Source organism: Prionailurus viverrinus, chromosome A3, assembly GCF_022837055.1.
Source record: "Prionailurus viverrinus isolate Anna chromosome A3, UM_Priviv_1.0, whole genome shotgun sequence".
Taxonomy (NCBI): domain Eukaryota; kingdom Metazoa; phylum Chordata; class Mammalia; order Carnivora; family Felidae; genus Prionailurus; species Prionailurus viverrinus.
Genome location: NC_062563.1, coordinates 6,922,181 through 6,943,865, shown reverse-complemented (window position 1 = coordinate 6,943,865; position 21,685 = coordinate 6,922,181).

Sequence of the window (21,685 nt, the reverse complement as noted above, 5' to 3'; positions counted from 1 at the left end):
AGTACCCATCTTTCCCCCTATCTCATTCATTCATATGTATTGGCACTGTTCTTTTTTTTTAATGTTGATTTATTTTAAATGTTTATCTTTTGAGAGAGACAAAGAGAGAGACAGACAGACAGACAGAATGCAAGCAAGGCAAGGGCAGAAAGAGAGGGAAGACACTGAATCTGAAGCAGGCTCCGGGCTCTGAGCTGTCAGCACAGAGACTGATGTGGGGCTTGAACTTGTGAATACAAAATCATAACCTGAACTGAAGTTGGATGCTTAACCAACTGAGTCATGCAGCTGCCCTAATGTTGATTTATTTATTTTAAGAGGGGGTGGGGGGAGGGAGAGAATCCCAAGCAGATTCCATGTTATCAGTGCAGAGCTCCTGGCTTGATCTCACAAACCATGAGATCATGAACTGAGCCGAAATCAAGACTCAGACGCTCAGCTAACTGAGCAATCCAGGAGCCCCTGGCACTGTTCCTTAAACACATCTTGATATCTAGAACCTTGAAAACTTGCCAGGTGTTCTGGTCCCTCTCCCTGTTATGACTTACCTGCTTCTTCCCTAAGCCTGGATCCAATGGTCCTGGTGAACTGCTTCCAATGCAGATACCACTCTATAGCTCTCCAGGTCCTTGAACCCCTGCCAGTCCTCCTGAGTCCAGCCCCAGCTGTGAGTAACATCATGTATGTGTTTGCATCCCATTTCTGAGCTAGCAAATATGGGCAAAGAATATGAAAAAAATTGGGCTGACCAGGTCCCCTACAAATCTTTTTTCTCAGCCAAGACCCACACAGGGCCACAGAAGTGGTGAAATACAATCCAGGTAATGACTAGAACGGCCAGTCATTTTCAAACAAAATGACATCGTCTGAAACAAATGGCAAGTGTCATGGGACACTAGAACTGGCCTGGGCAAACAAACTATATGGTCACTGTAATTCTAATACCCTCAGCCATAGAGATTGGAGGTTGAAAGCAAGGATTTTGGACTCTGATCTCAGATTAGATCCCACCAAGGCCATAGTTCTCAGTCGGTTAAGTGTCCAACTTCAGCTCAGATCTCACGGTTCATGGGTTTGAGCCCTGCGTCGGGCTCTGTGCTGACAGCTCAGAGCCTGGAGCCTGTGTCTGATTCTGTGTCTCCCTCTCTCTCTGCCCCTCCCCTGCTCACGCTGTCTCTCTCTGTCTCTCAAAATAAATGCAAAAAATAAATAAATGCAAAAAACATTTTTTAAAAAGTGTTTTTGTTTCTTTTTATCTTTGCTCATTTGCTTTGATTCTTAAATTCCCTCTGTGAGTGAAATCATAAAGTATTTGTCTTTCTCTGACTGACTTATTTCATTTAGCATAATACCCTCTAGATACACCCATGTTATTGAAAATGGCAAGATCTCATCCTTTTTATGGCTGAGTAATATTTCGCTGTGTGTGTGTGTGTGTGTGTGTGTGTGTGTGTGTGTGTTTGTCACACCTTCCTCATCCATTCATCTATCAATGAACATTTGGGTTGCTTCCATATCTTGGTTATTATAAATAATTCTGCAATAAACATAGGGATGCATACTATATATCTTTTTGAATTAGTGTTTGTTTTCTTTGAGTAAATACCCAGTAGTAGAATTGCTGGATCATATGGTAATTGTATTTTTAATTTTTTGAGGAAACTCCAAACTGTTTTGCCCAGTTGCTGCGCCAATTTGCATTCCCCCCAACAGTGTACAAGAATTCATTTTTTTCTACATCGTCACCAACACTTGTTACTTCTAGTCTGTTTGATTCTAGCCATTCTGACTTCCAAATCTTATGCAAATTCATCCAGTCATTGTTATATAATACTGTAAAACATAACAGGGATAAGAAACTGTATATTAATGGAATAACTTATGAAGAAAAGCTAACATGACTCTCAGCATACCATAAACGCTTAATACATAGTCACTTATCCAAGCATCACTCTGGTCACCTAACTTACAGAATGCACCAAGCTAAGAACTCGAGCTAAATATCTCTCTAAGATTTGGAAATATTGGCCACACCAAAAAGGATCAAGCTTACTAGAAATAAATGTAAATTCCTTGAATAGTGTTCAAAAATTATCTATACCAGTATAAGATCTAGAGATTCAGCTTAGCAATGATTCATGGGAAGAAATCTTAAGCATCCTTAATAGACCAACAGGGGAGGCAGGGAGCATGGTTGAATATAATGCATCACTGGTGCATTCCTGCACATCTGTAGATTTCAACAGAGCAAAAAAAGTAGTGTGGTCCATGAGCCATCAAAGCATACAGAATTTTATTCACTAGGTACAACACACCTTTGCAACAATTGAAGGTTTATTCACGCAACTACAAAGAAATCTATGACATAGAAACAAATTTGGTGGGTCATCTGGATGGTGTAGAGTAAGGTAGAGTTTGCTGAAAGTAGAGAAGTAAGAGAGACACTACCTTAATGTCATGCACAAATAAAAAATAAAAGATCATCTGGAAATGCAAAAAGCACTCTGCTTCTCAATTATGTAAGAGTATTTTCAAATTAGCAACAATTTCTATTCAGTCTGAGAAACAAAGAATAGGTCCCCTACAAATCTTTCCATGTGCAAGACCCATGTAGTAGAGTGGCTACTGATGGTGTGAGGCATCTTTCTGGGGTGATGAAACGTTCTGGAATCAGTTAGTGGTGATGATTGCACAACCTTGTAAATGCCATAAAAACCACTGAACCATCCATGTCAAAGGGTGAGTTTCATGGTGTGTGGATTATATGTCAATAAAATGATAATAATAATAATAATAATAATAATAATTAGTGGACAAAGAATGATCAGGAGCAGGATACTTACAGGAGACTTCATAGGATCTCACCACAAGATGATCATTTGCAAAAGAAAATTAGTAACAACAGTGGAGAAACCTACAGGAAACTATCTTAACTAAGTAATCAAAGTGCATATGACCAGTAATGGGAAGAAGTGATGCCATGTACCTCCTGATTCAAAGCTCTTGAGCCATAAGATGATTTATGTTGTTTTTCCAAACACGCATAACCTGAGCCATCATGAGGAAATGTCAGAATGTCCCAAGTTGAGGGACATTCTACAAATAGCTTGTCAGCACATTTCAAAAGCATCACAATCAGGGTGCCTAGTGGCTCAGTCAGTTGAGCTTCTGACTCTTGGTTTTGGCTCAGGTCATGATGTCACGGTTCGTGAGTTCAAGCCCCACATTGGATTCTGTGCTAACAGTAGGGGGCCTGCTTGGGATTCTCTTTCTCTCCCTCACTCTGCACCTCCCTGGCCCGCTCTCTCTCTCTCTCTCTTTCTCTCCCTCCATTTGCCACCCCCCATTTGCTCATGTGCACACTCCCTCTCTCTCAAAATAATAAATAAACTTAAAAAAAAAAGAAGTTAAAAATAATTGAAATTGTACAGCAAACCCCAAATATAAGAATCACTACTATGGGGTTAAGTTCTGAGAGAATCCTGGGCACACTGTATTTTTTTAAGCAGATTCTGGACAACGAAATTTTGTTGTGATGACTCAAAGTAGAAGGGTCTGGGGTCACGTGAGATCCCTATGTACTTACATATGTGTTCTTGAACACATTTCTTAATCTTTATTGGCCTCAGTGTCTTCATGTATAAATTGGGAATGAGCAGACTATTTACCACTTAGAGTCGTTTTGAGGGTAATTTAGGTAACCTATACAGAGTGCTTAGCACAACAATAAGAATTTGTAACCATTAGCTACCGTTACTATATCGATCAGTGAATACATCCAGCCTTATGCTAGTCAAACAGAATTAAGAAAAAAATAATGCGGCTTTCTCTTTTAAGAAACACTCATGTATTGAGGCATTCATAAAACCCAGTAGAGGGGATGGGTAGTGCCAGACCCATGAGGGAAGTACTCATTGGCGTGCAGTTTCTTCTCCAGAAGATTATGGTCCTGGCTGCAAGTCAGGGGAAACCCCTACAGGGGAAAAGAGTATTTGCAAGAAAGAGAAGCTCAGTGAATGTTGCTGAACACAACCGGTGACTGGCTCACAACTGGACGTGGCGTCGCAAAGACTAAAGCTTGGGATCACTAAAAGTACTCAAGCCACGGGTACTGTGCTCTTAGGGTTACAAACTGGGAATTCCTGCGGTAAGCAGGAGATTTGAAAATAGGACTGCTGAAAGTCTGTGTCTTGGGCAACTTGAACAAAATATCCCAGACTGGGTGGCTTCTAAATAACAGAAATTTATTTCTCACGGTTGTGAAGGCTGGAGTCCCAGATCAGGGTACCAGCCAGGGTCCAGTGAAGGTCCTCTTCTCAGCTTACAGCCAATGCCTTCTTCACGGTGTCCTGGCGTGGTGGAAGGACCCAGGGAGCTCCAAGCCTGTGCACGAGGGCTCTGCTCTCATGACCAAGCACCTCCCAGAGGCTCCACCCGCAAATACCCTCAGACTGGGGGTTAGGATTTCAACATAAGAACTGGGGGATGCAGACATTCAGACAGTCGCAGTCTGGAAGTGTACATCCTCTGTTCTTCTTCCGTCCTCGTGGCCCCTCCCCGTGTCTTTCCATTCCTCCCTCCGCGTGGGCTGGAAAGACATACTCATCTCTAAGAATGAAATCTGATTAAATGTTCGTTGGGATCATCGGTGGAAACCAAGCAACATGGCCAAGACTGAGGCCCTACGTCCTCTCTCTGTTCTTGCCAACTTCATCCAGAGACCATCACTGTCTCTTTCAAGTGACTTTGGGCCCTGCAGGGGCTGGGTACATTACCCTATTCCCTGCCAGCTCTGCAGAGGGCCGGCGCTGTGCCTCCCTTCCGCCAACCACGCAGTTTGCCAGCAAATCTCCAAGCTGGGAAAAAAGCACACGCATCAAAAGACCCGCTGGGAGGTTTAGGAGCCAGACACAGACCAGAGGCACGATTGTAATTCAAGTCAAGACCACCAGCTCTGTGCAAAGCTTTTGTGAGTGGCAACTGGCACACTCCTCAGGAGCATTTTGTGGTCTCTCCAAATGACACAGCCGCCAAGAGGTACCAAAGGCACTTCTGTGGACTTTCACTTCACAGCAACCAGGAGGAGGGAACGTATTTCACTTACCCCCCAAACCCAAACAGGTTTCCCCTCATTCTACACTTCCTTTAGGGTTTCCTCCTACCCTGAGAAGCAGCAGGAGAATCCCGTCTGCAGGCATCTCCCCAAGGAGGGCACACACAATTAAGAGTCTTGAGAAAGCCCTCACTTCAAAGGCCTCATCCTCAAAAGGACCAGAGATGCTGGAACTGGGTGCCAGGGGCACTTGTTCCACAAATGGTTCCTTCTCCTGCAAGCATGCCACCTGACTCCAAGGAGCCCATGGAGAGGACAGGCTGCAAAGAAAATTAACCCCTGAGTTCCCGGCTCCCCACCTAACTCCCCCCAACAAAGAGAGAGGATTCCGTGGACAAGGAAGAAACCACTTCAATGCCTTTTAGCTTCTTTAAAGGTTTTGTTTGCTTCTTTGTTTTTTAATCAAGGAACCAGCTGGCCTCCAATTTGTGGAGATTTTATTTGCCATTTTGGCATTTGGCATTTCTCCATTTATACTGATCTTTTGCCTATCCAAAAGGCAGGAACAGCTCAAGACACTCGCCGGGCCATTCTGGGTTATTCCTTTACAAGAAGAAGTGGCTTCACTAGAATGTGGATGATCTGCCAGCACGATACTGCGTGGGGCACTTGAGTTACAGCAGATAGTACCTTTTTTCTCTCATTCTTGGGCAGGCTGAGTTAGTATTTGTTCATATAAACTAGGTAGCCTCCCTTAACATACAAGACATAAATCTTGGGTGAAGTATAATGCTATCCTTAAGCAGTTGGGAGGGTAGGAAAATACACATGTCATAAATCAATAATAACTCACTTAATTCTAATAACTCATTAAGTGAGTCATCATCTCTTTTATACTGCAGAAACTCTGTAAGGTGCCTATTATTCCCAAATGACGGGTGAAGAAGCTGGGGTTAAAAGATATTAAGCAAGCTACCTACAAGGTGACACCAAGAATATGCAAAGAAAGCAGTCATCTAATTTTTAAAAAATTTTTTTTAATGTTTATTTACTTTTGAAAGAGAGACAGAGCATGAGTGGGAGAGGGGCAGAGAAAGAGGGAGACACAGAATCCGAAGCAGGCCCCAGGCTCTGAGCTGTCAGCACAGAGCCTGACGCGGGGCTCAAACTCACAGACTGCAAGATCACGACCTAAGCCGATCGGACACTTAACCAACTGAGCCACCTAGGTGCCCCAAGGTCCTCTAATTTTTAAGCCAAAGAGAAAATACTCCCCAGATTAATACAGTTGACCCTTAAACAACATGGGTTTGAACTGCACAGATCCACTTATATGTGGATTTTTTTGCATAGATACAGTGTAGTACTGAAATGTTTTTTCTCCTTATTTTCTTAGTAACATTTTCTTTTCTCTAGCTTGCTTTATCATAAGAAATATATAATACACATAGCATACAAAATATGTGTCAATTGACTATTTATGTTATCAGTAAGGCTTCCAGTCAACACTAGGCTATTAGTAGTAAAGTTTTGGGGGAGTCAAAAGTTTTACTCGGGTTTTCAACGGCATGGGGGGTTGGTGCCCCAACCCTTGCATTGTTCAAGGGTCAAGTGTAAAGTACAGTGAGAACCACAAAGAATAGAGCCCAGAAACATGACTTTTCTAAAGTTTACAAGAGACCATTCTAGCCACTGAGACGTGGGAGATTTGCTGTACAACATCATCCCATCGTTTCCACACCCACACTCAGTGTCCTAAGCTTCACAGAACCTGGTGTCAATTCACATTTTCTTTTCAAACATCCAAACGCTTATTCTCCCCCCTCTTAGACCATGAACCTCGGCCACAAAGGTTATCCTTCGACCCTGGAGGCGATCATCAAAGTCCACATCGACGAATGTGACGATGATTGTGCCACCTCTGTTATCTCTTTAAATGGACTTCCCAGCTTTCCTAAAAATAAGTATTTGTGCAAATGCCTAGCAAATATATGTATTTGGCCATGGTGATAATTTCCAAGACGGTGTGATTTGGAGAAGAGAGAGACACAGGATGGTGAAGAACAAGGAGGTAAAGAGAGATTTTAACATTTTACCCTGAACACTTTTTTTTGAGCCTCCTTTCTCATAAAAAATATTCCTATGATTTTGGGGTGCTCAGGTGGCTCAGTCGGTTGAGCACCCAACTTTTGATTTCGGCTCAGGTCATGATCTCACGGCTCGTGGGATCAGACGCCACATCGGGCTCTGCTCTGTCAGCTTGAAGCCTGCTTGAGATTCTCTCTTCCCCCCCCCCCCCCCGCCTCTCTGCCTCTCCCAGTTCTCTTGCTCTCTCCCTCTCTCAAAATAAATAGATAAACATTTAAAACATATTCCTATGTTTTAATGTCACTTTTTAAATAAAGTAGAATAATCAATGGTAATCAGCAGTATAGAGAATAAGAATTTGTCGGGAGGGATTTGATTGAATATGCTCCAAATTCTGTCACAGGAAAAACTGTCTTCAGGAAGACAGTGAATCTCAGTAGTCCAGGTGTCAAAGGGTTTTTACCCCTGCAGTCGGTGTCACTGATCCAGAGTCCCTCCACTGGGCCTGGACACCTAACCTCCAGAGGCTTAGAGTGTTGGCTGCTAAATTATAGTTATTCCCTTTTCCGGAGAATTGGTCCCTGCCCAGTGGGAGCCTCCTGCCTTTCCAAGGAGGTTATTTTTATACCCAGGTCCCAGTCCCTGAAAGAGTAGGAGCTGCTTAAAGCAGCAGAGAGCAGCCAATGCTTGAGTGACATGGGGGTTTGAATGTCCAGCCGCCAAGTCTCAAGAAGACTAAGCCTGTGATGTGGTTCATCCTCCAAGCTGGGATCAGGTCGAGGCTCCAGTCCAGTTGTGACCAGCAGGGGAAATCCTTCCCCTGCTCCATCCTGCTTCCCTTGTTCCCCTTCTCCTTTGAGCACTCCCTCAAAAAGCCTTTCATGAGAATCCTTGTCTCAGGCTCTGCTTCTAAGGAATACAACCCAAGATGTCCCCATTCCCCCCACCAAATGGGGCCACACAGGCCAGAGACTTTCACAAATGAATTCAATACACCTCAATGAACAGATAACTCCAAACCTATTTAAATTGTTCTAGAATGTACAGAAGGGGAAAAAACTATACATTCAAATCATTTTGTGAGGCCTTGACACCATTGATACCTACCTTTGACAAAGCACAATAAAACAACCAATTGTTCTGACATATAAATATTAATGCTGAAGTTTTAAATGTAATTTTAACTACAAAGACAAAATTACCTATTGAAAGAATGTCTCACTATGCTCAAATGAGATCATAACCTATTTCGTTACCCCATTAGGTGGTCGGTGGCCACAAAACCTATGATATTCTAAACATTATAAAAAGATATTTGAGGAGCACCTGGGTGCCTCAGTGGTTAAGCAACCAACTCTTGGTTTTGGCTCAGGTCATGATCTCATGGTCTGAGACTGAGCCCCACATGGGGCTCTGTGCTGACCGCACGGAGCCTGCTTGGGATTCTCTCTCAATCCCTCTCTCTCTGCCCCTCCCCTACTTGCTCTCTCTTTCAAAATAAATAAATAAACATTAAAAAAAAGATATGTGAGTTCCATATTTATTCATTGTTTTAGGAATAGTGGACACTTAATAGAGATATGTAATGTAGATATAATAAAAACATCTAGAAAGTATAAAGGAAAAATAGACTTCATTTTAAAAGCAAAGAAAAAAAAAAAAGAAAGAAAGAAAAGATTTTTAAATACCAGCAAATAAATTTAATAAAAAATATATAGGATCTTTATAGAATATAGAAGGTACTAATAAATAGTAAGATATTTGCTACTCTTTTCTAAAATAGTTCAATCTTATTTTAAAAAGTGAAATCTCCCTAAATTAAAGTATGAAAGTAATGTGGTCTCTATTAGAATCCCAAGAAGTCTATTTCACTGGCTGTTTGAGGTTTTTTTTAGGAAGGGAACAAGGTCTCAGGGAAAAATAATGATACAAAAATAACCAGAAAAGCCCTGAAAAGCAGAGAAAGTAGGTTGGCAGTATAAGACTCAAAAGACGAAACATTATAAAGTTAGAGTAGTTTAATGAGATAATGAATGCAAATTGCTTAACACAATGCCTGACACAAGAATGGAGAGAAAGATTAATGGAACAAAATTGAATGAAAAAAAAGAAACAAATACAGATGGAGATTTAGTTTACCATAAAGTTTGCATTTTAAATCAGTGGGGGGAGATGAATTATTCGATGAACAGATTTAGGATTCTTGCAAAGTTTTCTAAATATAAAATAAAATAAAACTGAATCTCTACATCATTTCTTTTATCAAAAGTCATCTCAGGGATATGAACAGTAAGAAATGAAATCTTAAAAGCGCTAGAAGAAAACACAGGAGTTTAAGAAATGAATTTTAGTTTCTAAGCAAGATCTTTCTAGTCTTGAAATAAGGACACTCTCCCTAATAAGTGGGTTTAGATGTGACTATTTAATTTCTTTCCTCTATTATCAAAAAGCAAATGACCAACAGAGTAGAAGTGTTTAAAATCCATGTGACAAAATATTAGTTTCCCTACTATAAAAAGAACACAACTTAATTCATCATCCCAATGTACAAAAGGGAGACAAATGTACATCCCAAATGTACATCCCAATGTACAAAAGGGAGTCCCCCCTGTGGGGGACAATATGACTTTTGAACACATATAAAGATACCCACATTCGTAATTTTAAAGATAATAGAAACGATCAATACATGCTGCCTGGGGAGCATACCAAATTAACAGACATTTTCAAAGCCTATTGTGCGAGTGAAGATCAGGGCAATCTCTCTGGAGGGAAACTTTTGGCAACATTGATAAAAATATCGAATGCATTTACTGATGGTTCCAGAAATCCTACTGCTGCGTATTTATCCTATAGACACAGCCCCTTTTTTGGCCAAAACACTTATGTACAAGGATGCTTATTTGTTTTTTTTTTTTTTTTAATTTTTTTTTTCAACATTTATTTTATTTTTGGGACAGAGCGAGACAGAGCATGAACGGGGGAGGGGCAGAGAGAGAGGGAGACACAGAATCGGAAACAGGCTCCAGGCCCTGAGCCATCAGCCCAGAGCCTGACGCGGGGCTCGAACTCACGGACCGCGAGATCGTGACCTGGCTGAAGTCGGACGCTTAACCGACTGCGCCACCCAGGCGCCCCACAAGGATGCTTATTTGTGACACTGATTATAAAAGACTGTGAACAATCTAAATGCCTCCTGGTAAGAAAACATTTAAAACAAAAACAATCCACATAAAGTTTACTTATTTAATCCACGCAGACAAAGGTCAAATAATTAAATAAATAAACCATACGCCATATAAGGGCTGTCAAAAAAGTGGCTGCAAAAGGTCCGGGAGAAAATATTTTGGGCTTCTCATGCAACATAGGCTCTGTCACAACTACTCCACTCTGCCATCACGTGAACAAATAGATGTGTCTGTGTGCGAATAAAACTTTATTCACAAAACTAGGTAGGAGACTGAATTTGGCCCTGGGGCCATAGTTTTCCTATTCCTGACTTAATGGATTTGTAGGTAAATACATTATCTGTATTTTATGGATTTATTTATAAATCAATAAATCATCTATATTTGTTTATGGATATATGGATACAAATATATAGATTATGTGTGCATTTATTTCTGAAAAGATATTCTGGAATTGTTTAAGTATGCAAAATATATTATGTTGTATAGAGATGTTATGTATATGTGCCATATCACATATTTATTATATAATATACATATATGATTAAATAAGCAAATTATCCCTGCACAATAACACTCCGTAGCTGTGGGAAAGAATGAGGAAATCTATGTACTGTGATATAGAAAATCGCAAACATCAATTAAGGAGAAAAGGCAAGTGGCAGACTCATGAGAATAGTACGGTCCCATTTGTATTTAACAATTTATTTGTTTCATGCGATGTTTTGTAAATGATACAGAAGAAACTGTGATTGTCTCTAGGGAGGGGACTGAGGGACTGGCTTTCTGGGGAAATAGAGAAAAATTCACTTCCCTTTTATATTCTTTCACACTGTTGGTTTTTTTTTTTTTTTCACCATATGTATATACAATTTTTGAACAGAGAGGTATTTTTAAAAAAGAAAATACAATTTATGGAATGAGGCAGCAGAGTTTAGTAACATCACCTGGTTTGAAAGTTGGGCAGCTGGTATCCTTGCCAGGATGGCCACGACAGTTATTTAAGTGTTGAAATATATCTAGGGGCGCCTGGGTGGCTCAGTCAGTTGAGCATCAACTCTTGATTTCGGCTCGTCATGACCTCACGGTTTGTGAAACGGAGCCCTGTATCAGGCTCTGTGCTGACAGCACAGAGCCTGCTTGACATTCTCTCTCCCCCCTCTCTCTGCCCCTCCTCAGCTCACACTCTCTTGCTCTTTCAAAATAAACAAACTTTCAAAGGAGTGGGGGTGGGGGGGCGGGATATATCTAGACCAGTTGATAAGTAACCATTGCTCTGAGCACAAAGTTTCCCCTGCCAGCCAGGCCATCCTGGCCCTTCCTCATGAACCACTCCTCCTAAACTCCCCATGATTCAGCAACTGTAAGTTCTTAGCAAAACTCATAACTTCCCCACATTTATTTTCATTCATCAGTGAAATGTCTCCAGTAATACTTGGCCTACCGGGCCCTGGAGTATGAAATAAAGTAACATATCTAAAAGCACAGTACAAAATACAGAGCTCTAAGCTAACATAAGATAACTAACATCATTTTTTTGCACTTAGAGCCTGTCGGCAAAGATAATGTAAAGTATTTGTTCTAGGGACACAATCATTTTCTGCCATCCTGGCTCAAAACATCACCTTTCATTCATGCCTCTATTACAATGAGAATAATACCATTGTCTAGTTTTTTGAATATGTGTCAATTTCCTTTGCTATCTAGAATTCTGTGAGGACAGAAAATATGGCTCCTTTATTTGCACATGCTCAGGACCTAATACAATGGCTGATGTAGACTCAAGGTATGTTTGATGAATAAATACATAGAACGGGAGCAAAGGAGCAAAATGAGAGAGACGTACAAAAAAGAAATTTGGTTTAGGTGTTAGGACTCTACTTCCCAATTGGTTCCTGAGTAACTCAGTGACTTCATTCATAACAGCACTCTCAGGGTAAGAACGTGATGGGTGAAGCATTGTCTGAATCCATTGATGGGATTCTAATGCATTTTTTTTTATTTGACAAATAATTGAGTGGCTACAGGAATCGAGGTGGGTACTAGGAATTTGATATGAGCAAAGCAGGCATTTCCCCATCGATGTTTTGGAACTTGTGGTCTACGGGGTAAGTAGAATTTATGAAAACTATGGCACACGTGAAGGGCACTTTTTTTTAATGGAAATAAGTCGTGTAAAGGAAATGAACACGGTTCTGTAAATGCATATAACAAAGAAGAGTCTTGTCAATGGCAGTGTATCTGGGGGGATTGTCAGGGAAGTCTCCCCTGGGGAAATCACACATGGGCTGAAGGCTGAAAAGAAGTGGTAACTAGGTCAGGAGAGGGTTCCATCTCTCTGTCCACAGGAAGTCCATGCAAAGGCCCTGTGGAGAAATAACGGTGCCTTTAAAGATACGGTGGGGCAGCATGGCCATAGCACATAGAGAGAAGATAAAGTCATGATGGGTTGATCTAGTAAGACACACCAAAGTCCACATCTTCCTGTTCTGGAGGCACACAGCCAGACTACATTCTCCAGCTTCCCTTGCAGTTGGGTGTGGCCAATGGGATGTGAAGGAAATGAGGTACCCCTAACCCTAAAGGAGCTGCTGTCCTTCTTCCACATTTTTTCTCTCAACTGACCTGAGGGATGAAGATGATGAAGAAGCCCCACGGGAACAAGGAGCCTACCTTGGGTCCTCTAGGAAAACCATGAACCACCCTGTAATGTTTGCTTGGGCTTCTGTGTAAGTGAGAAACACACTTCTTTTGTGTTTGAACCATTATATATTTTTGAATCGATTTATTTCTTCAGCCCAGCCTACACTGCAAGAGAGAAGGCTGTGGACAAGATAATGTAGGGCTTTGTGGGTCACATTTAAGATGTCAGATCCCCTAAGAAATGAGGAGTCACTGAAGAGTTTTGTCCAGGATGGCGAGCCTTGATGAAATGTATGTTTGAAAAAGATGGTTCTGGTCGCGTTATGAAGTGATGCATTTCTCCAGTTTTCCATTTTACTTTGCCTGGCCAGCCCTGTGGTATATTGGGCATGGAGGTGGAAAATAATCAGATACTTCAGAGCAAGACAGCATGTTGGAAATAACGGAATAAAAGCCATGAGTATGAGAAGACAGGTAGTATTGACAAAGGTCAGAACTGGCAAAAAAAAAAAAACACCCTGGCATTTTCCAAGACAAAACATTGAAACAAGAATGGTCACAACAGGTAAACAAGGCATAAAGTACTGAGAGTAGGCTGTGGGGTTTGGAGGCAGGACACAGCTGGAACGTTCACGGCTTTATGATCTCAGGCATATTACCTCTACTGGGCCTTCAAGTTCCCCCATCTAGGGAACAGGATGACAGAATTTGTGTTGCAGAATCGCCATGACAACACAATGAGGCAGTGATGTGGGTCGTTCCGTCCAGGTCCTGGCATGGGGTTAGTGCTCATTGCTGCTGGCTGTCAGCAACATCCAGAGCCAGGTTGGGAGTGAAAGAGTTAAAGGCCCAAACATTCAGATGGATTCCGAAGATTGAAATTGGAGGCAGATGATTAAATATTTTAGAAAACTGTCATCAAGAAGTTGGTATCCATGGAAACGAGAAGGATCATGATAGGGAAGTAGGAGAAAAGTCCATCCCACTCAGAAGTAAAGATCCTCTAACTTAGAAGCTCTTCACTTCAGCACTACTGACTTTTTCCACCAGATAATCCTTGGCTGTGTGTGTTGAGAGGGTGGGTGTACTGTGCATTGTGGGGTGTTAGGCAGCATCCCTGGCCTCTACCTGCCAGACACGAGGAGTACCTCCCTCCGTTGTGGCAACAAAAAGTGCCTCCAGACATTGACATGCGCCTCCCCCCCACCCTTTTGCTCATTCATTCGGTGAACGCTTTTCACTGAGGATATAACAGGAATTACATGGATACATCCCACCATCGTAGAACTCACATCCAAGAGTTTACATTTTCTTTTCCCCGCAACTCAGCCACTGAGCTCGTAGATATAGTGTCACTGAAATATTTAGAGATAGGTGAGACAGATAGTCTACTTGAACAGAGTACTATTAGGTTTTGATTTTTCTTTCACCTCCTCATTGAAAAAAATACATTTTAAAAACTATTGCTGCACAAGTACCCAGACATATGTGATGTCAATTGCATTCCGGTTTTGTGTACATTTAAGACTGATCTCAAAATCAGAGATCTATGTCTGAGTCTTGGTGTCCAATTACTTCTGTGTGGCCTGATGTATCTGTCTTTTAAACTCCTGAATTTGTTTTCTATCCTGTATAACAAATTGCCACAAACTCAGCTGATTAAAACAACACCCACTTATTATCTTGTGGCTTTGTAGGTGCATGAGTCAGAAGTCTGGGCAAGTTCCACTGGGTTCTCTGCTTAGGGTCTTACCAGGCTGAGTTCCAGGTATTGACTGCCTGGGTTGTGCTCCCAGCTGGAGGCTCTGGGGTAGAATGTGCTTTTGGCTCATTCAGGTGGTTGGTGCAACTCAGTTCCTTGTGGTTTAAGGACCTGAGATTCCATCAAACAGTTAGTAAGGGCTAAGTGTTGGCCAGGAGCTGTTCTCAGCTTCCACCTGGTGCTTTCTGGTCATTACATGTGGTCCCTCCATCTCCAAAACAGGGTTGTGGTGGTGCCTTGAATCCTCTTGGAGACTCTTGAGTATCTCTGACTTCCGCCATCAGCCAGTGAAAACACTGTAATTTTAGAGAACACACCTGATTGGCCAGACCTACCCAAACAATCTCATTATCTGCAGGGCAGCTGACTTGGGACCTTAATGCCATCTGCAAAATCTCTTCACAGCAGCATCTAGATTCATATTTGACCGGAGAACCTGGACATCGACTCCGGAAGCATCTTTGGAATTCTGCCTTCCACAGCCTTCTGTAAAGTGGAGAGCGGGGCCCAGAAGAAGGTCCTGGGATTTCATAGTTTCCTTTTATGCCATCCCTTGCTTGAGGCTGGGGACCTGCCTGTTTCACTTCTGTGGGGACCTGCAGGCCACAAGAAGGGAGCGAGTGCTGTGCCTGGTAAAGACAACTTATTTTTTTTATTTTTTATTTCAGAGACAAACAGAGCGCCCAAGTGGAGGGGAGGGACAGAGGGAGAGAGAGAGAATCCCAAGCAGGCTCCACACTCAGCACAAGGCCCAACCCAGGGCTCAATCTTGTGACCATAAATAAGATCATGACCTGAGCCGAAATCAAGAGTTGGACACTCAACTCACTGAGCCACCCAGGCACCCTGGTAAAGAAAATTTAATCCTGACACGCATTTGTCCAGGAATCCTGAAAAGACTAAAGGTGTTGAATGGGGAGGGGAATTTACATATAATCAAATTTCATCATTCTTGTTACATGATTTAATATTCGTTTCCTCTTACTGGGGTTTGAATTTAGTTGCAACAGATAGTGAAGTCTCCATGCTCTGCATTTGATTGTGACATCCCAGTTGTCACCAGGAGTTGGATTACAGGCTTCACAAAAGTGAGGGGGCAGAGATATTCTAATTTCATTTTTAATTATACAATAACAAAAGCTATTACGAACCAGGAAAGAATACCTTAAAATTAATTATCAGCCAAAATAAGATCCTCAGGAAGGCCTTTCAAAGCTTAATCAAGATAAAATGAAACGAACATAAAATTAAATTAAAAAAAAAAATCCTCTAAAAGATGAAGGAATTCAGAGAAGAACACGAAAAAAATAATTTATGGGAGACTAAGGGCTCTAAATTAGATACCTCTCTTGAAACATTGTCAAGGACATGTCTTACTTGAATTATGATCAAAAACCCATATCAATCTCCCTCCACTAGAAAAATAGGAAAGAATGACTCGAGTTCTCATCTACCTTCCAGGTATGACTCAATTCCCAATTCTATGACAATTTTCATGCTGTTTTTATAGAACACCAGAACAAATGAATGTCAACTTAGAAACAGAGAGCATAGGTCTCTTCACTCCAATCTTAGGAAGAGTCAAACATTTGAAGATTCTCTACCTTTTAGGAAACACCACCAATCTCAAGGATAAAAATGCAGATGGATTGTTCCATACAGAAGAGTCCCTTCGTGTCTTTAAAATGAAACTGGCATATGTCCCAAGGTGACATCACAACTCGTTTCTTTTGAATCAAGAGGGCATCTCTTAAGATGAAGGGACTTCTCCCAGGCTCACCAAATTACTCATTTTAGCACATGATATAGTAAACATGTGTATTATTTGTTTGGTAATTCAGCTTTTAAGTGTATGCTTTGTCTTCTTCTCATAACAGCATTCTCCTTTCCAGTGGAGAAAACTTCCTCCTTTCTCTCAATCGTTTGGCTTGGGGGAAGGGACAGTGGACCCATCCCCAGTTAAAAAAAAAAAAAGGAAAAAGAAAAAAATACATATATAAAATCCACAATCAGAGCATTGGATGTCCTGGCCTCAGTGATTGGTTCAAGGATGAGTATGTGACATCAGTTAGGCCAATAAGACAGATATCTCCAACCTTTGCTAAAACTGTTGGTTCTACCATCTAGGTTTCTAATTGGCAGGTAAGTCTAGATCAGCTGGTATCATCCTTCCTCCAGGAAGAAGCATTTTTGGGAATGAAATCAATAAAAAAAAAAAAAGGCAGAGTCAAGAGCTAGAAGGAGAAAAGGTCTTGGCACTATTATTTGGGCACCTGGATCCGGCTTTACCTGAAGCTATTCACACATGTGATTTTCATTTACATCAGCAAGTAAATTTACTTTTTGCATTGGGCCAGTTTGAGCTGGTTTTCTGCCATGAAATCAAGAGTCATGACTAATCACTTTGTCTGGAAAGACTATCACAGCTGCTGTGTACTCTCAGCAATTTTTTGTTGTTATTTTGCCGCCTCTGCTTCCTCTATACTATGCAAATTCCCTTCCCGATGACTTTGTTTACTTTCTCCCACCAATCTGAAATGTCCTGTGCATTTCTCCTTTCTTACCTCTTTCATGGCCCAAATGAAGTCCCAGCCTCAACAAGCCATCCTGATCTGCTCCTAACTCCTATTTCAAAAGTCTTCTACATTCTGTTGAAACCGTCTTCTGTTGCTTACATGCCAATTCGTCTGTTCTGTCCCCAGCTACCTTACAGGATCCTAGAATAAAACATTTCTCCATCAATCTTCACAGTTTTAACACAATGTTCACCGCAAGCCCGCAGCATCTCTCATTTGGGTTGCTGATAAAGCCTCTGGACTGAAGTCTCCATACCCTCTCCATACTGCCCCTTTACCCTGTGCTCCCCCACAGCTGACAGACGCCCCCACTGAAAACCCTTTGGTGCATTTTGAATGCTCTGAGAGTCATATCCAAAGTCCTGAAAGTGATCTGCAAAGCTCTACAGGGTCTGGCCTCTGCCTAGCTCTCCACCTGCCCTCCCCACCCTCTCCTACCTTCTCTCTGCTCCAGTCATACTCAAAGTGTTCAGTGTCACCTCCCCACCATTGCTCCCCCACCACAGGGCAGTGCACGCTGTCCCCTTTTCCCTGAACACACACACCTCCCTTCTCTCCTAATTAACTCTTACTTATTCTTTAGACCTCAGCGCAATCTCCATTCCCTTGGGAAGAATGTCTATGACCCTGCTGATTAAATTACCTTTCACCATTACCATTATAAGCTCCCGTGACTCCGTGGCCTTTCCTTCACTGCATTTATCAAATTTGTCATTATCACATTAATATGTATATTCACATATATGACCACTTTGTCAGTGTCTTTCTCCTGCTCAAACATGAGCCCTATGAGATTAGGAACAATCTCACCATTATATCGTCAGCACCTGGCAAATACAACATCCTAACAGGCGCTTAATAAACACTGGTTTAATGAATGGAAGAATCACATGGTTGAGGCACAATAAATATTGCTGGCTGGATGGAAGGATAGACGGAAGGACATAGGAGGGGTGGACGCATGAAATTACTGTTAAAAGCACTTTTCTCCTCCAACTGTGACTGTTGTTTACATTTGGAAAGCTTAATAAAAATAAATAAAGCTCTTAAGAAATGATTGCTGACTCGTCTGGAAATACGAGCTCTTGGATGAGGCATGGCAGTCACAGAGCCCTAAACTGAGAGCAGGCCAACCTCTAAGACAATAGAAAACGTGCAAACCATGGAGAAGCTTTGAACAGTTGATAATTTTGCCCTGTGAGTGGCAGGCACCAAACATGTAATTTCGATGCCTTAGCACCCCGATTCTGTAATTGAGCTCCATGTTTGCTTTGGGCCAAAAGAACAGCTAGGCGGAGACTATTTATATAATCACAGAGCCTTTTTTTGATGTAGATTTCCAAGGCACTAGAGTCATATTTTATTAATACAGGTTTCCTTTGTGTGAAGACTGGGAGAGTTTCACAGACCCAAGGTATTTAAAAACTTTTTTATCATGCCTGTCTCTACCCAGGTGAGTCGGGCTATTGAAAAAAATAAAAGAAATAAGTAAAAGTAAAGCAAATTTCATTCTTACGTGTCATATCACCTGCTGATGGGTTTATGTGTATTAAAACATGCATCGGTGATAACAATTTTGATGTCTTCAAATAAGTTTTTAGTTTCCCAGACAAAATGGAATGTAAGAAGGATGATAAGGAAAATAATTTAGCCGTTAAGAACTGTGGCAGATACTTTCTGAGAGCTTTGTATGTATGGCTATATCATGGAATCTGCAAAACACCCCCAGAAGCCAGGTATTATGTTCTCAATTTAAGAGATAAGGAAAAAAAAAAGGGTTAGAGAGGTTTAGAGATCTGTTCAAGGGCATTCAATAAGCAAGATGCAGAACCGGGATTTGAACCCATTTTTGCGTGTTTGAGCAAATCTCTGAGTATCTTGCCCTACTACATTGCCTCTCCGTCAAAGAGAGTCCCCAGGGGATCTCTGCCTGCCCTATCTAGGAGTCTAGAGTTTTATGGTTTCTGGAGAAATATTCACCAAACTAAAGGAAGCTATGAATTGCTGTTTCCCTAATGATAATAACCAGCTCTATGCTAACTGCTGTGGATAAATATATAGGACAAATCTTTGCCTTTGAGAAGCTCATAATGTAGAAGGCTCTGTTCCTAACGCAAGAGGAAGAATAACTTTGGGTTCATTGGATGGGGAGGGGGTGAAGGGGTAATCTAGAAGGTGACATAGGGCAGGCAGTATTGGGAAGTCTTGGGGACCCTTCAGGAAATGGTGGTCCCAACACAAAACACTCTGAGAGCCACAGGGAGAAAATGCGCCCTCCAAGTGAAAATTAACTGTGTGCATCCACTTTCCAGATGAGGTTACCATGCACAAGGTCTGTTATAAAAACCATATCTTAGGTCACTGCAAGCTTTCCCTACCCATAAACATACAACCACTATGGTTCCCACCTATGGACTACACCAGAATCAACCAGGCACAACATCAAAAATAGATTCCTGGGGCTCCTCCCCCATAGGATTTTGTTGGTTAGATCTGAAGTGAAATCCTCGAACCTACACTTTTAACAAATATTCCCAAAAGGTGGCCATACTAATGGACTGAATTTGGAATAAACGTTAAACTGGTAGAAGCTGACCATTATAAACCATCGTAATATTTTGATTTAATTTTAAAAATCTCTTTGATTCTGGTCTTCCTAGCTTTCTCATTGATTTCATGTTATAGGTGTTATGTGGCTTCATGGAAGATTCCGGTCTCAAACAAACTGGACTGTACCACTTACTCTCACAACTTTAGGGCAGGATACTTATCCTCTGGTTCTCTGTTTCATAGAAAGTGAGGGTAATAATGCCAGCCTCAAAGGGTTGCTTTGGAGTATTTAGTAAAACAAAGTTTATAAAGTGCCTAGAGCCCAGAAAACGTTCAATGAGAGCTTGCCAGATTTCAGACACTGTGCTTGGCATTGGGAAAACGGGAACAATCCACTGTGGAATCCACAGTAAATCCACTGTGGGTGACAAGCAGGAGAAAGAGTCTATTAGGAGGATAAAGCAGGAGCCAAACGAAAGCAAAAGCTTAACAACCAGACCTCAGACAGGAGGGAAAACAGAGAAACCTTGGGACTCTGAGAGCAGGAACCAATGGCCACTCATTTGGAGGATGCCAAACTCAACTTCTGTCCTGGTCCTTGCTTAAGGACTTGCTTAAGATTCAAATTCCGGAGAGACACTGATTGGCTGGGTTTGGGTAACCTGCATGTTAAGCGACAGTTCCACCAAGAACGCGTCGGTGGCAGAGAAAGACAGAGAGGCAGTTACCAGGAGAAGGAGATCTAGCTTCCAGGCAGACAAACCCACGTGTCCACCACAGACGGGGGGGGGGGGGGGGGGCGTGCACCAGTTGTTTTTGAATGAATTCTTTTCTCCAAACCCAGTGAAATCTTTTCTTTCAGCCACGTGCTTGCAAAGCATGGAAGATTCACCTCATCAAAGAAGATCTACAGATGGCAAATACACATATGAAAAGCCACTCCACATCAGATGCCATCAGGGAATTGCATATGAAATCAACGAGATACCACCACACACCTACTAGAACAGCCAAAATCCAAAGCAGTGACACCACTAAAGGCTGGTGACGTTGAGCAAACAGGAACTCTTTGCGGGCTGGTGGGAATGCAAAATGGCAGCCACTTTGGAAGACAGTTGGCAGTTTGTTACGGAGCTCACCACAGTCTCATCATGGGGTGCGGCAGTTGTGTTTCTTGGTACTTACCCAGATGAGCTGAAAAGCTATCTCCCTACAAAATTCTGCACATAAATGTTTACTGCAACTTTATCCATCATGGTCAAAACTTGGAAGCAACCAAGAAGTCCTTCAGTAGGCGAATGGAGACACAAACCGTGATACAGTCGCACAAGGCACTATTATTCAGACACAAAAAAAGGAATGAGGTAAAGCCATGGAAGGAAGCTTAAATGCATATTTCTAGGTAAGGAAGTCAGAGTGCTATATGATTCCAAGTCTATGACATTTGAGAAAAGCAAAACTGTAGAGCCAGTGCAAAGATCGGTGGTTGCCAGTGGTTAGAGGAAAAGGGAAAAAGAGAGGGATAATGAGCACAGCTCAGAGGATTTTTAGGGCAGTGAAACTATTCTGTGATACTGTAATGGTGGATAGATGTCATTATACATTTGTCAAAATAGAATGTACAACTCTAAAAGTGAACCCTAATGTAAGCTATGGGCTTGAGTTAACAGTGATGTATCGATATTGGCTCACTGGTTTTAACAAATGCACCACATTAATGCAAGAGGATAATAATAAAAGGGAAACTGAGGCAGGGAGAGGCAATATATGGAACTCACTTTCTGCTCAATTTTTGTTGTAACCCTAACACTGCCTTACAAAATCC